This window comes from Hyperolius riggenbachi, chromosome 1 (assembly GCF_040937935.1).
Source record: "Hyperolius riggenbachi isolate aHypRig1 chromosome 1, aHypRig1.pri, whole genome shotgun sequence".
In the NCBI taxonomy this organism is placed as follows: domain Eukaryota; kingdom Metazoa; phylum Chordata; class Amphibia; order Anura; family Hyperoliidae; genus Hyperolius; species Hyperolius riggenbachi.
The window spans coordinates 371,132,027-371,147,149 of record NC_090646.1 but is presented as its reverse complement, the minus strand read 5'-3'; the positions used below and the strand labels follow the sequence as shown (position 1 = coordinate 371,147,149).

The window sequence follows — 15,123 nt, the reverse complement described above, 5'->3', positions numbered from 1 at the left end:
TTCCAGATTTCGCAATCAATGAAAAGTGGCTGATTTCATGTTGAATCAACCAGCTTAATCGTTCAAGCAGGATGTGAGATATTGGTCAATCACACAGGAATCTGTCATTCGATCGAAAAATCAATTTTGAAGGTGAATACCATAGGATATCACTTACAGTGTGTGGGTCAGTAGTTAGACTTTCAATCAATCATACTGAAGTCGATTGAATCAGAATCGCTAGATGTATGGCTACATTACCAGGGATTGGAAAATAGCCAACTAAACAATATAGTCTGCAACCTTTCATCTACATTCTCAATTACTGTTATCTGTCTATCACCATACCCCCTACCGCCTGCATCTCCCAGCCCCACCAGCCAGGCACCAACTTATTTCACAACAAAGACAAACAAATGACACCTTTAGCCTTATCTTAACACACTGGATAACCACTTTAGATACAGACAACTTTTGCTTTGAAGGAAATGACAAGAATGTTTTAAATCAGTGTTTCTCAACATTTTATTAGTATGTACCCCTTGTAAAACCCCATACTCACCAAGTACCCCCTAGAATAGTAAACATTATCACAAGTACCCCTTAACAAATATATATTTAATCGTAGTACATGATAATTGGTTCTAAACAATTTCCAAGCATTTACTATTGCTTTTAATTAGCTAAAATACTAATTTGGTGTTTATATAGAATTTATCATTTTCTAAAACACTTAAGGCCCATACACACGTCGGATTTTAGCGAACGACCCGTCGTTTGAACGTTCCGTCGTTCGGACGTTTTCGCGTCAAATCCGACGTGTGTACAGACTATCGTTCGGGTGATAAGACTGGTTACCAGCGATCCGCCCGGCGGATCGTTGGTAACCAGTCTTATCACCCGAACGATAGTCTGTACACACGTCGGATTTGACGCGAAAACGTCCGAACGTTCAAACGACGGGTCGTTCGCTAAAATCCGACGTGTGTATGGGCCTAAATTTGTTATTCTTGGCTAAGTATATCAAGCCCGAGTACCCCCTGGAACCATCAGAAGTACCCCCTGGGGTACGCGAACCACACGTTGAGAACCCTGGTTTTAAATAACCTCTATATTCTCACAAGTGACTTATCAACCTTGCCACTGCAATGCTGGGTACACACGTTCCCGCGCTCGATGCCCCGCTCAATTCCCAGCCGCTTGATTATTTCAGATTGCGTTTCGATGATTGTTAGGTCGATTCTCATGTAAAGTATGCTAAATCGACCTAACAATCCATCGAATCTGAGAGGTCGTAAATAATCGTGCGGCCGGGAATGGAGTGCGGGAACGCACCGTGTGTACCCAGTATAATGCTGGGATTATACATTAAGTTTTTTGCGGAGAATCGTTCCGATAGATGCCTTCGATGATAAAATTCCGACATGTCCGATCTTCCGCTCGATTTCTCAAAGTGAATAAAAAAGAAAAATGAGTGGAAGATAAGAGAATTGAGCAGAAAAATTTAATGGCTAATAGATCGCGCATCAAATCGAACGCGAAAATCGTACCGTGTATTCCCAGCATAAGATAATGTGGGCGTTGGTTAAAAACTATTCTAGAGCAAGGGTGTCAAATTCAAGACAAACCAATTATATCGCACTTTTCTCCTCACGGACTCAAAGCGCCAGAGCTGCAGCCACAAGGACGCGCTCTATAGGCAGTAGCAGTGTTAAGGAGACTTGCCTAAGGTTTCCTACTGAATAGGTGCTGGCTTACTGAACAGACCGAGCCGAGATTTGAACCCAGGTCGCCTGTGTCAGAGGCAGAGTCCTTAACCATTACACTTATCCAGCCACAAAAACTCAAATACATAGTGCGCCGAAATTGTACACTGGGACTAAGTTGCCGGCCAACCTCAATGTCTACTGGCCATTTTCCTCCCTTAAAGAACAACACCCATGCTAACCTAGAAAAAAAAAAAAAAACACATATATAAGTAGATACATACTAGATCTACTTACATAACAGATGTATTGTGCTATCCACGTAATGATCCCTGTGAATTTTATAAAGGACCAAAGAAGAACAAATGGTTGGGACTACAGCGGTATGACATGCATAACTCAGCTTCAGAGACATGCAGATTGCACAGGAGGACAACAAACACCCCTCTTCTCTGGAACCTCTTCAGCGTGCTCAAGCGAAAGCATCAAGTGGCAAGTAAACAAATAAAAGCAGGAAAGCTGGCACTGCTGCAAGTGTTCGATTTATTATAGCAGGATGCCTGACGGTCGTTTCACGCTGGATAGCCTCCGTAGAAGCGCTATCCAGCGCGAAACGGCCGTCAGGCATCCTGTGCCCAGCACCCACCACCACCTACGCCTCCTCTCACCAGGGTATGTATGTGTTTTTCCATGCTATTTTTGCAAGATGTTGCACGTTTGCACTTTATCCATGCTATAATAAAGCGAACACTTGCAGCAGTGACAGCTTTCCTGCTTTCTTTTGTTTGCTTGAATTTTATAAAGGAAAAGCAGAAAATCCTATTCAAGGCAGTGGCCATTTTTCCAAGCTAATGCTGACATCATATCCTCCCTGACTCTTGTTTTCCCCCCTCCCTTCTCTTGCTCATTGTGTATTCATTAGCTGCCCTCCTCCCAGAGTCTTCAGACACTCCCACTGAGGTGTATACTAGGAAGTGCACTATCTTATCCTCCAATCACGGAGTCACCTCAGCCTTGCTTGTAAACACAAGTGAACAGATAAGAAGCTAGGCAAGGAAATAAAGGGAAGAGGAGGAATATATTATAGATAAAAAAGAACCCCCAGCATGCAACTGAATGGCAATGGCAATTAAAGGGCCAGTGCTCCTAAAGTATGTGATAACTCCAAAACATAACAGCAGAAACAGTTTTGCAAGTTTTGAATGCAGGATTAGCATCTTTATCACTTAATACACTCAGACCAGTTGCTGTTGAAATTTGATTTTTATGGTGACAATACCGCTTTAAGTTCCCAGGTGTCTAGTGCTCCCCCCCCCCCTTCAACCCCTATACCGTTCCCTGGTTCTCATCTCCCCTATACAGTTCCCCAGTGTCTAGAGGCCCCCACCCTCCTCTATACAGTTTAGTGCTTTCCTCCTACCTCCCCCATATGGCTTCCCTGGTGATCTACGGCTTCACCTTCAATATAGCTTCCCTGGTTGTTAAGAGTGGGCCAAACATAATGCAAAGTGGGGACACCACTTGAGGGCCAAATGTAATGGCTCTGAGTGCCAGATTTGGCCCGCAGGCCAGAGTTTGACATGTATGGTCTAGAGGCTTCCCCATTCCAAGGTAATTTCCCTTAAGGGCTTCAGGTACACTTAAGTCTGACTGGATTACCAAACATGCTTGTTTCAGGTGTGATTCAGATATTACTGCAGCCAGAGAGATCAGCAGGACTGTAAGCAAACTGGAATTGTTTAAAAAGGACATAAATATGGCAGCCTTCATAACAGTCCATGTGTAGTTTAGGCCTCCTTTACGCTTGCATTACAAGCAGTGCTGTGGAGTCAGAGTTGGAGCCATTTTGGGTACTTGGAGTCTGTGACTTCATAAACTGAGTCGGATGCTTTTTGTACCGACTCCACAGCCCTGATTACAAGTGTGCGTTGCGTTACCCTGTTTTACTGTAGGATAAGGCAACCAGGGCTGTGGGGACGTACAACCTGTCCAGCTGGTGGCACTATGCATGACACTGCTGCAGGGTCATGTGGTAGTCATTTTTTGCGTTGTGGGGAGATTCGGCAGGGGCATTGCATCCCCCCCGCAGCACAAAAATTGAATGTAAAACCGGCCTCAAGTGGTCTAGGTCACCGTCTACCCTCAGAAAGATTAAAGTCAATTTGGAAAGGTTTTGAACAGTTTTAACAGTCCAGTTATTAACAGTGAAGATATATACAGGTTTTCCCTCACCTCCCACATACACATAATAGACGGCACCATTCAGATAAACAAAAAGGTGCCCAGATATCTAGCGATGATGGGCAGATCAACCAAAGAGAGACAGATCTCTCTCTGGCACAAGTCTCAAACAGGACAACTCGTGCAGGGCTGTTAAATGGTTAAGTCTGATACACACCATGCAATTTCCCTGTAATTCAATAATTTCCAGCAGGTCTCATCTGTCTTGCGATCAGTATTGCACAAAATCGATCCCTTTGATTGAACATGCTGGAAATTATCGAACGGTGGGAAATTTACATGATGTCGCGTAGCCAAGGAGCTATGGGCCCAAGTGTAAGTTGTTTAATGGGCGCACCCCCAAGCATTCTATACATAATTCAGTGTTCTCCCCAGAACTATTTTCCAGCTGGGTGGCATAAAATTGTAGCCGGGTGGCATGAAAAAACAGCCGGGTGGGGAGAGATGAAAATGCAGGGCAACTCTGCTTACAGCATAAGAGGTGGTGAGAACGTGAGCAAATGACAGCCGGGTGGTCACCAAATCTAGCCGGGTGGAGCGCCCGGCTAAAAGAGCCTGGGGAGAACACTGATAATTCATATAGCGCAATAAAACCTGCCAAGGACATCCACAGTATGATAGGTGTAAGCAGAGAAGGGAAATAAATAGTTAAAAAGAGTCTGAAGCGTTTTCAAATACCTTGTTTTTAAGGAGCAGGCCGCTTCAGCATTATAACCCAAACTGATTCACCACACCCCCATGGCAGAACAATGTCTTTATACCTCCCCCCCCCCCCAAATCCTGGGGCAAAATTCCACAACTTTCCAACTTTTTTGCGTTTCGATTTTGCTGCCCGGGGAAGGCAGAACTTTGTGCTGTAGCCCTGCCTCCAGTTCAATCAATCTCCGCCTCTCCCCGATCCTCTCAGTGAAAGAAGACAGAGGGGCGGTGATCGAATGAAGGAGAGGAATAGCTACTCAAAGCTCTGGCTCTACCTGGAAGGAGCCCCAAATTTTGCCCTGGGGATTTCGGGGTGATCAAGACTTTATTCAGCCGCGGGAATATGGCAAATCAGTTTGGATTATAATGCCGAAGCGGCCTGCTTCCATAAAAACAGGTATTTTAAAATGCTTCAGACTCTTTAAAAATAAATAAATAAAAAGAAACCCCTGAGGAGTACTGACCTCAGGAGGGGGAAGCTTCTGGATCCTATCGAGGCTTCCACCGTCGTCCTACATCCCACGATGGTCTCGCTATGGCCCACGGAACGCACAGCCGACAATTTGTCAGGCTATGCAATATTTACCTTTCCCTGTTCCCAGCTACAGCGAGGGCGCAGTAGCGGCTCTCCACTCGGAAATAGCGGATGTCACTAGGGTCCGGTGTACTGCGCAGGAGACTTCCGCCTGCGCAGTAGAGCGGACCTGACTGGGTTTGGCTATTTCCGCCTATTGTCAAGCCAAGACCACCACCCCCCCCGCTGGAGTCGAGAAGGTGAATATTTACATCCCCGCCGTCCGGGAAGCTCTATCGCTGCCGCCATGGGACGGAGGAGGAAGCCTTGATAGGATCCAGAGGCTTTCCCCTCCCGAGGCGAGTAACCCCAGGAGAATTTTTTATTGATACAGATTTAATGATTACCACTAATTAAAGCACATATGAGAAGTGATTATTACCAGCATAACACCATTGAACAGCTACTGCTGTGGTTGAGGTAGGGCCCCGATGCGGTTGAAACCTCTGCATCCCCAATGTCTACGCCACTGATGGGGTGTACCCATTCCTAAGCTGGCCATACAATTCTAGATTTCCACCCAATGTTCCAAAACCATTAGGCCCCATCTACACGAATATGATTCTTTGTGTGATTCGATTAGGCTTCTATTTACGATCTGATTAAATCCAACATGTTTGATCGGGATGCGATTCAATTTGCCATTGGTTTTGGAATGGCGAATTGAATCGAATCCCGATCGGACATGTTGGATTTCATCGGATCATAATTAGAATCGTAATCAAATCGCACAAAGATTCGTATCGTGTAGATTGGGCTTAACGTTCACATAGAAATCGATACCTTCCTCACAAAGCGCATTGACATTAATGGATAGAAGCAGAGGATTAAAAAAAAAAAAAAAAAAAAAATATTGAACCGCAGCGGTGTACTGATTCAATGCAACACTACGCCTATCAATTTATCAAAATCATTCAAAACAAACATTTAAAGTACTCATTCCTATATAGAGGGAAACCCCTGGATCCTCCAGAAGCTTCCCCAGTCTCCCTACACCTTGCCGGTCCAGCACACGGACCCTCCAAAAGCTCAAAGCATGGCAGCACTGCCCAGCTTGAACCTGCACTGAAGCACTGTACACAATGTGTAGGAATAGCAGTGGTAGTACAACTTACTGAAATGTATGCAGCAATGCATCGGTGGGTCGCCAGGGCTGTGGAGTCGGTAAAAAAAAAAATGTAAAAAAAAACATCCGACTTGACTCATTTTATGAAACCGACTGAGTACCCATAATAGCTCCGACTCCTTAGTCTAATACTTACCAGGGCTATGGATTTGGTACAATAATCATCCGACTCAGTTTATAAAACCACCGACTTCAACTCCAGGTACCCAAAATTGCTCCGACTCCACAGCCCTGCGCACAGCACTTCAGTGTCGACATCAGACAGTGCCGTGAATGCAATTTTAGCTACGGATATAAAAAGGTGTTAAGTTGCTGAAACAGCAACACATGTGTACGGGCCCTATTGCCTTTTGGTGTGGAAAGTTTAGCTAAAGTTCAGCCCTGGTGGGAGCATACATGGAGAGCAAAGACCAGACCCCTGAACACACATCAGGCCATATTACATGCCTAATATCATTACACGAAAATGAACTTGTTATACACATTACATCCAAAATAAAATGAAAACCCTTTAAAGAACTGAGGTGAAATTAAAAATCTACGGTATGTTTTACTCACCTGTGGTTTCATGCAGCAGCAGTCTCAGTCCCTCGCCGCAGTGGCGGTTCTCTTCAGTGTCCTCACTGGCTGCACGCAATGATGGCGACCTGTCGGTGGGGTCCACTCTTCTGCGCAGGCACAGTACATGCCAGATGACATGGACACGTGGGCACAAGTGCCCACGCAGACACAGAAGAGCCAACCCCGCAGGTGGGTCACCATCATTGCAGGCGGCCAGCGGGAACAGCGAAGAGGACCGGGGCTGCAACAAGGGATGAGACAGCTGCTCGGGGCTGAAAAAAGCCCCAGGTGAGTAAAACAGATTTTATTTTCACCTCGGAAGTCCTTTAAAAGGCGTTCTGTGGACTGTAAATAAACAAAACACACCACTTTCCTGGGGCTTCTATCGGCCCCCTGCAGCTGAAATATCCTGCGCCATCCTCCTCCGATGCTCTGTTGCCCACCGCCGGTCCAATTAGCCGTCTGATTAGACTGTGGCCGCGTGTGTGCTCGCTCCCGTGGGGTGGAGGACTAGAGGCGGCAATAGTGAGACCCAGAGGCATGTCATTATGCACAGGACCTGCCTCTGTGGTCTCTTAACCTCCCTGCCGTTCTAAATATTTGCTGCGCACGGCAGGGAGGGTGTTGCATATGCCCATCCGGAAATCCCGTTCTGAACGGGATTTCCATGAGGGCTTCCCCCATCGCCATGGCAACGGGCGCGGTCAGAGGGAGACCCGATCCACCCCTCAGCGCTGCCTGGCACTGATTGGCCAGGCAGCGCACGGGTCTCGGGGGGGGGGCCTTTGATGCGATGGGTAGCGGCGAATCGGTGCGGAGCGGCGGCGTTCGTAAGTGACACGCAGCTAGCAAAGTGCTAGCTGCGTGTATAAATAAAAAATTATGCAAATCGGCCCAGCAGGGCCTGAGGAATCCTCCGCGGCAGGTTACCCCGAGCTGAGCTTGGGATAACCGGCAAGGAGGTTAAAGAGGACCAGAGGCCGATATTTGAAATCTTAAAGTGGATCAGAGAAACTTTTACTCATTATATAATGGTGTTCCTTTCATATAGTTTATAGGGCATTCCTCAAGCCAAATACTGTATACTGTAAACTATTGTTTTGTTTTAAAGAGACTCCGTAACAAAAATTGCATCCTGTTTTTTATCATCCTACAATTTCCAAAAGCTATTCTAATGTGTTCTGGCTTACTGCAGCACGTTCTACTATCACCATCTCTGTAATAAATCAACTTATCTCTCTCTTGTCAGACTTGTCAGGCCTGTGTCTGGAAGGCTGCCAAGTTCTTCAGTGTTGTGGTTCTGCTATGAACTCCCCCATCCAGGCCCCTCTCTGCACACTGCCTGTGTGATATTTAGATTAGTGCAGCTTCTCTCTGTTCTATTATCTTTTACAAGCTGGATAAATCCTCCTCTGAGCTGGCTGGGCTTTCACATACTGAGGAATTACATACAGGCACAGCTGTCTGCACTCTACAGGAAGAAATAGCCTGACACTTCAGTGGAAGATAGCCGCAGGGGGAAAGAAACACACAAATGATCTCTTGAGATTCAAAAGGATGGCTGTATACAGCCTGCTTGTGTATGGATGTATTTTCTATGTGTGGACATACTGTACATCAATCTACTTCCTGTTTTGGCGGCCATTTTGTTTGTTTATAAACAAACTTTTTAAAACTGTTTTTAACCACTTTTAATGCGGCGAGGAGCATCGAAATTGTGACAGAGGGTAATAGGAGATGTCCCCTAACGCACTGGTATGTTTACTTTTGTGCGATTTTAACAATACAGATTCTCTTTAATACTCTAATTCCCTATAAACTAAACAAGCCTCGTCCACAGCTTTTCAGAGAGCCTTGGCTAGGAGGAGGTTACTAGCTTGAGGAATGCCCTATAAACTATATGAAAGGAACACAATTATGCAATTAGTAAAAGTTTATCTCGGATCCACTAATACAATGTACTGTTTAAATAAAAAAAATAAAAAGAGACTCACTACAACCAACAGAATCATTACCATCCTGTTGTCTCGACCAACCTTTTCTATTCTAATGACTTGCTTACTTTTGTGGATTTCACAGAGGTGTGACACTATACAGTCCTTACTCTCGGATTAAGTACAATCCTGCAGCGTCAAAGTGAGAAAAGCCCACAGCCAAGTTGTAATGATGTGACGTACGTATACATTCTATGCTTGTATATCAAATAGGATCCACTTACCTGTGACTTCAACCAGCCCACTGTAGATGTCTTGAGCCCGCACTGGGAAAAATTGATTCTCCGGTCCCCCGCAGGCGGCTGTTTTTGTCAGCCACCCTGGCCGGGCGCTTCCCTCGATCAAGCTTCAGTCTCCGTGGCTGTCCTGCGCAGGAGTACTAAGCAAATGCTGGATGGCCACGGAGATGGGAGCGTTATCGAGGGACGCAAGCTACACTGGTCGCCGAAAACAAAACTAGCTGCCTGTGGGAGACCGGACAATCGTTTTTTTTTCCCAGCACAGAACGTCTGCAGGGGGCTGTTTTTTTTTTTATTGTACTTGGGTAAGGTTCACCGTGTACCCATTTGTGCTGGACCATGTGTGGCCAGCGGTAGCCGATGGTCTGCCTGTAGCCCGGAGCAGATGAGCTCCAGCATAGACTATATGGGGGAATGCATCCACCTGCCGGGATTACCATGGACTGCATAGAAGTGTGGTCTGCTTACTGCAACAGATCCCACAGATCCGTTGCAGCATGACAAGAGCGAATGGCTCCTACTTATGAACTAGGAGCCATTCCCCGTGGAGCGGAGAACGAACAAAAAAAAAAACAACAAAAAAAAATAGTCCATTCCTCAGCCTGACAGCAGAGAAGTACTACTTTCTGACAATTTTTTTTGTAAAATGAGACGTTTGCAGTTTCTGTATTTTTTTTCATAACACTTTAAAATGTATTAGTCATATTATATTTTGTTGACTGTCTCCAGGACCCAAAAATGACTCCACAGCCCTGTGCAAAACACTAGGTCCTACTTAACTGATGGAAATTGTATGGGAACATCTCCATTAGCAAAAAGCGATCACAACACAATTTTACCGATCACAAATGTTGGACTTGCTGCATTTTTCCTGCAATTGCACTCCTGTTGAATTAATTTTGCAGCATGACATGCCACATCACACTATTCATGTGGTTTGTATGTACCCCACTCACAATACCTAGTGAAAAACAAGTTTGGCCATATGCGCTGTGTAATATGCTGGCGCTTTATAAGTACGATAAATAAATATTTGCTGTATGCTTGTTTCAGGTGTGTTATTAAGACACTACTGCTGCCAAAATAATCAGTAGGCAATTGGTATCGTTTAACAGAAAATATGGCAAATTCATTACTACAATGATCAAGCTAAACAAACTGCAGCAGATTTATCAGTGAAAGAACATTTTCAGTTTGACTGACAAAGAACCTGTATCATAAGCACAGTTGGGGCTCATTTTCCAGCAGTAAGCAGTTGCCAGGCAGCAAGCAGTTGTGAGAGTTTGAGAGGCTTTTCACTGCCTATCAACTGCTCGTGGGAAAAGGGACCTAAGTGCAACACATTCCATAAACCTGAACTTTGCAACAAAAGCTCAAATAGTCTATAGGGGGTGGCAGCGGTCATGCGTAGGTTAGATACCTAATAAGAGGTAAGTCTTCACACATTCTCATCTACCCCACAGCCACTTGCCAGGACTCTTTTGGATTGTGGCCAATTTTCCATTTTGGGTGCACCAGTACAGCATGTGTAAGGCCACACCTGCACAGTAGCATGGAGCTTGTCGTGGACGAGTTACTTTGGCTAACTGCGCAGAGGTGGTGGGATTCGCACAAGGAAGCGTGGCCATGAGAACATCTGACAAGCTCAGATATGTTTACAGGGTTCATGTATGGTAACAGTGGGGTCAGAGAGGAGATCTACCTACATTTTTTGGAGGGAGGGAATATGGGGGGGGGGGTCATTCCTTGTGTTCACTTAAAATTTAACTTAGCATGTATTTTGTGCTCCGTGATAACACCAAAAAATGCATAGGATAATACAGAACTTTGAACAAAGCCACTAAGAATGGGAGACCAGATAAAATACTTTTAGACCTTAGTAATTAGTCGAACTGTTAGTAAATTACTCCAGCTGTCAGTAAATGATCATTTGCTCCCAATTGTGATCAGTGCAGAGCAAAGTTCCAGTTGTCATACAGAAAAATAAATGACCTGACAAGTTTAATTTCTTTTAGATCCCATTTCTATTGCTAGTGGTGCAGCCACGTGAATGTCACAGTAGGAAAGCATAAGCCCCCTATGATCGGAACCAGCCAGTCTCCAGTTCAGGGGGTTCCGGTGGCACGAGGACTCCAGCACACCTGTCTCGGCCACACCCAAAGAACATTCTCCAAACCATTCCATGCACTGATAAACCGAAATAAGTGGTAAACAATTTCACGTATAGCGGCTTAACATGCATCTCCATACTTTTAAGCGTAACATCCACAAACTGGAACGTGGGAATGAAACGGACTCGGCACACCCGGCCGCCTATAGGATGATGTAAACAGAGCCATATAGTGCCGCCCGCTCACCTGTGTATAACGACGCCGCTCCGGTTCCACAAGCAGGTCACGTGCCGTGCTGCTGATCTATAGAGAGGCCCCTCGGTGCTGCTCGCCGCAGTGGCCCGGACAGTCTAGCAGTGGCGGCCAGCAGCTGACATGCCACAGATGAGGCCGCCTGTCACACAGAGAGAGCGCTGCCTCAGTCAGTATACCTCCTCTGTGTGCGGCCGCCCCTCCTTCTATCAGTTTCGTTTCTGTGCTACAGCTCTGCCTCTGAATTCTCCTCACTTTCCTCTTCCCGGTCTTCTCTGCCTTGGCTCTGGGACTGGAACACCGTCCGCCCACAGCCCGCCCTAAACACGTGTGCTGCTACGGGCCGCCCCGCTGCAGTCTGTGGATGTGTGAGCTGCCTGACGGCTGGTGGATGAGATAGCTTGTCATTTGTCAGGAGACTGATCTGGCTGTACAAAATGCTAACATAACCACTTTCATTGTACACAATTGTTCTGTGCAGGTACAGCCCCATAACACTAGTGGGGGGGATAACTATCATAATAATGGTGATAATAACAATGACAGTGAACAATGATGACAATGAACAATGATGTCCCCAACGAGACCCTGGGCAGTGAGAACCAGGACGGGCAGCGGAGAGAGCAGGCTGACCGGGTGTTCTAACTAGCTAGCATACATTGACAGAATAGCATACATTTAAAGTGATATACCCCTTGTTAGTAGAATCAGTGTCCCCTTGCCCGCTCGCTGGGCTGCGGGCTCGGTCCTCGCTTCGCTCGGACAACTTTTTATTCTAACTCTATGTCCACTTGGATAGTGGAGATTGCACATCAGCACACAGGCAGCTAACTGGGGTTGAAAAGGTTAATGCTGCTGATGGGTATTATGAGGTTAATGTATGCCCTGCATGACTTTGCACATGCTCAGTAGCATTTGTATGCTATTCTGTCGGGTATGCTAAAATGTTGGAACACCAGCCCCGCTGGGGCATGCTAGTAAGGGGAAGATTGGTGTTAAGCAGCCGAACCACTTGAGGGAAGAAGGTGTTCTCCTGCCTGGTGGTTTTGGATGGTAAGGTCCTGTAGCGGCAGCCCAACAGGAGGAGCTCAAAGTAGCGTCTGCCTGGGTGGGAGGGGTCACGGGAGATCATGGTGGCTCTCTTCATCATTCTAGCGGAGTGGAGGAGATCGAGAAGCGGAAGAGGAGACCCGATTATCTTCTCTGCGTCGGTTATGACTCTCTGCAGTTTGCACTTGTCGCTGGCCGTTGCCCCCGTGTACCAGACAATGATTGAGGAGCAGAGGATGGATTCTATGGTGGCAGCATAGAAGCTGGTTAGCAGTTTCCAGGGCATGCCGAAACGCTTTAGTTGGCGCAGGAAGAACAGCCTCTGCTGAGATTTCTTCTGATCTTTGGTGGTGTTTTGCCCCCATTTCAGGTTGTTCGTGAGAGTCATGCCGAGGAACCATACAGATGACACCCTAGAGACTTTGTTGCCCCCGATGAGGATAGGTGGGGGGGGGGGGGTTCCTCCTGAAGTCTACGACTAGTTCAACTGTCTTTGCTGCATTGAGTACAAGGTTGTTTTCTTTGCACCAGTTGCAGATGCTCTTGACTTCGCTGTGGTATTCATGCTCCCCGTTGTTGCCAATTAGGCTGATGATAGTGGTGTCGTCATATACGCTGGCAACCATGTGGGGTGTGTGTATGAGGATGGAGCATGCGGCGGGCACCTTCAGGTAAACTATACTGCATGGGGCACCAATGGGCACATTTTACACTAGGGGGGACAGGGTTGGGGGCTCAGTTGCATTCATCCCTTGTCGTGATATCGCACGTCGTTACTGCCATGCACCCAATCGAGCATGTCAGTCCTACATCTTGCAGCATGTCCAATCGATACATGTGACCAATTTTGGCCTAAAATTGGTCAAATCATTGATCGGCCATGCTCTTGACAGCACTGATTTTCATCCGATTATAAAAATTGGTCAATCGACTGCCAAGTTGCTTGATGTATAGCCACCTTTAGCGATATATGATAAACCAAGAGATAGCTCTTTCTCTGATCTAATCTGATAAGAGTGAGATCTGTTGGCTGTCTGTACACCACAGGCCAATTCCCGATCGATTTGTTCATTAAAGTACCTCTGATCCGGTCGTCGTCCCCGCCCCCCTTAAAACTTTTAAAGAGAACCTGTACTGAGTAAAATCTTTGAAAATAAACACGAGGTAACTTCAAATGAACATTACATAGTTACTTTGCTATCAGTTCCTCTCAGAAGCTCACCATTTTCTTCTGACAATGATCCCTTCCAGTTCTGACAACATTTTGTCAGAACTGACATACACCGGTTGCTGTCAGTTATATATCAGTTGCTGTCAGTTACTGCTGAGAGGAGAACTAATGTGTCCATGTTTCCCTATGGCTCAAGTGGGTGATACTACAGTTTAACTGTGTGCTGAGCAGAAAGCCGTTATGAAGTAATGGCCATTTTCAAAATGGAGGACGGAGAAATCCATTGCTCACAGTGGACAAACAGGACGCAGGAAAGGAGAAAGAGATTGAGGAGTAGACTACACTGGAGGTAAGCATGACTTGTGTATGTTTATTTTGACTTTTAATTTTCAATTCAGGTTTTCTGTAATAGTGTTTTGTTATTGGTGTATGTTGTGACTAAGTCGCAGCACCATCCTCCCCCGTCCAGTGGCCCCCATTCTGCTCAGTCATAATCTTCGACTGAGCAGAATATCGAATATGATTGGGGAGGAAGTGGCAGTTCTTCCTCCCCTCTGCATGTCCATAATTCCGCTCTCTCCACTTGCCGCTTTAGTTCCGCTTTATAATTCACTGCACACAAATATCCTTCCGACCTCAAAAAACACCAGCCTACATACAGCGCTGCTACCCTGCCCACTGTGTGCAGTGAATCATAAAGTGGAACTAAAGCAGCAAGTGGAGGGGGCGGAATTATGGACATGCAGAGGGGAGGAAGAACTGCCACTTCCTCCCTGCTCATAATTGACAGCAGAACAGGGCTACAGGATGTGCTGGAGGGGGAAGATAGTGCTGCGTAATAAAACAATTTTAAAAGTATTTGGGACCAGGTCAGTGCACTTTAAATCTTTAGGGAATCGGCCTTGTGATGCTGCCCAGTAGAGGGTGCTCTACTGTTTAAACTTCCTGTCGGGACAGGAAGAAGTGAAGCCTGCCGGAACCCAAAAGAGAAGGAGCAGCGGTGACAGCGGGGACACGCGACGGCGGAGCAGGTAATGTATTGCCGCTTGCGTCGGTCGTCGGACATTCGAACGCCGCTATCGACGCACTTCCGACCTGCCGGCGATCGAGTGAAATATTCCGCACGGACGGAATGACGGGAACGATAGATTTCGGAAGGAAACCGATCGTTCGGTCAGTGTTTGCACAACGATTTCACAGCAGATTCGATCGGGAAAATCGTTAGGTGTATGGGCCCCTTGAGAGAATATTGGAGGCAACAACACCGTGAAGTCCAAAGAACACACCAGACAGGTCAGGGATAAAGTTATTGAGAAATGTAAAGCAGGCTTAGACTACAAAAAGATTTCCAAAGCCTTGAACATCCCACGGAGCACTGTTCAAGCGATCATTCAGAAATGGAAGGAGTATGGCACAACTG

At 46.2% G+C, this 15,123-nt stretch overlaps 1 protein-coding gene across 1 annotated transcript in view; it reads right to left on the bottom strand.

Moving 5' to 3' along the window:
- Nucleotides 1–11,875, bottom strand: part of TDRD7 (tudor domain containing 7) — an 84,822-nt gene extending 72,947 nt beyond the window's left edge. The window contains exon 1 of the mRNA XM_068234318.1: nt 11,477–11,875. The gene's annotated coding sequence lies outside the window, so the exon portion shown is untranslated. The remainder of the gene's footprint in view (nt 1–11,476) is intronic.
- Between the last annotated feature and the right edge of the window lie 3,248 nt (nt 11,876–15,123).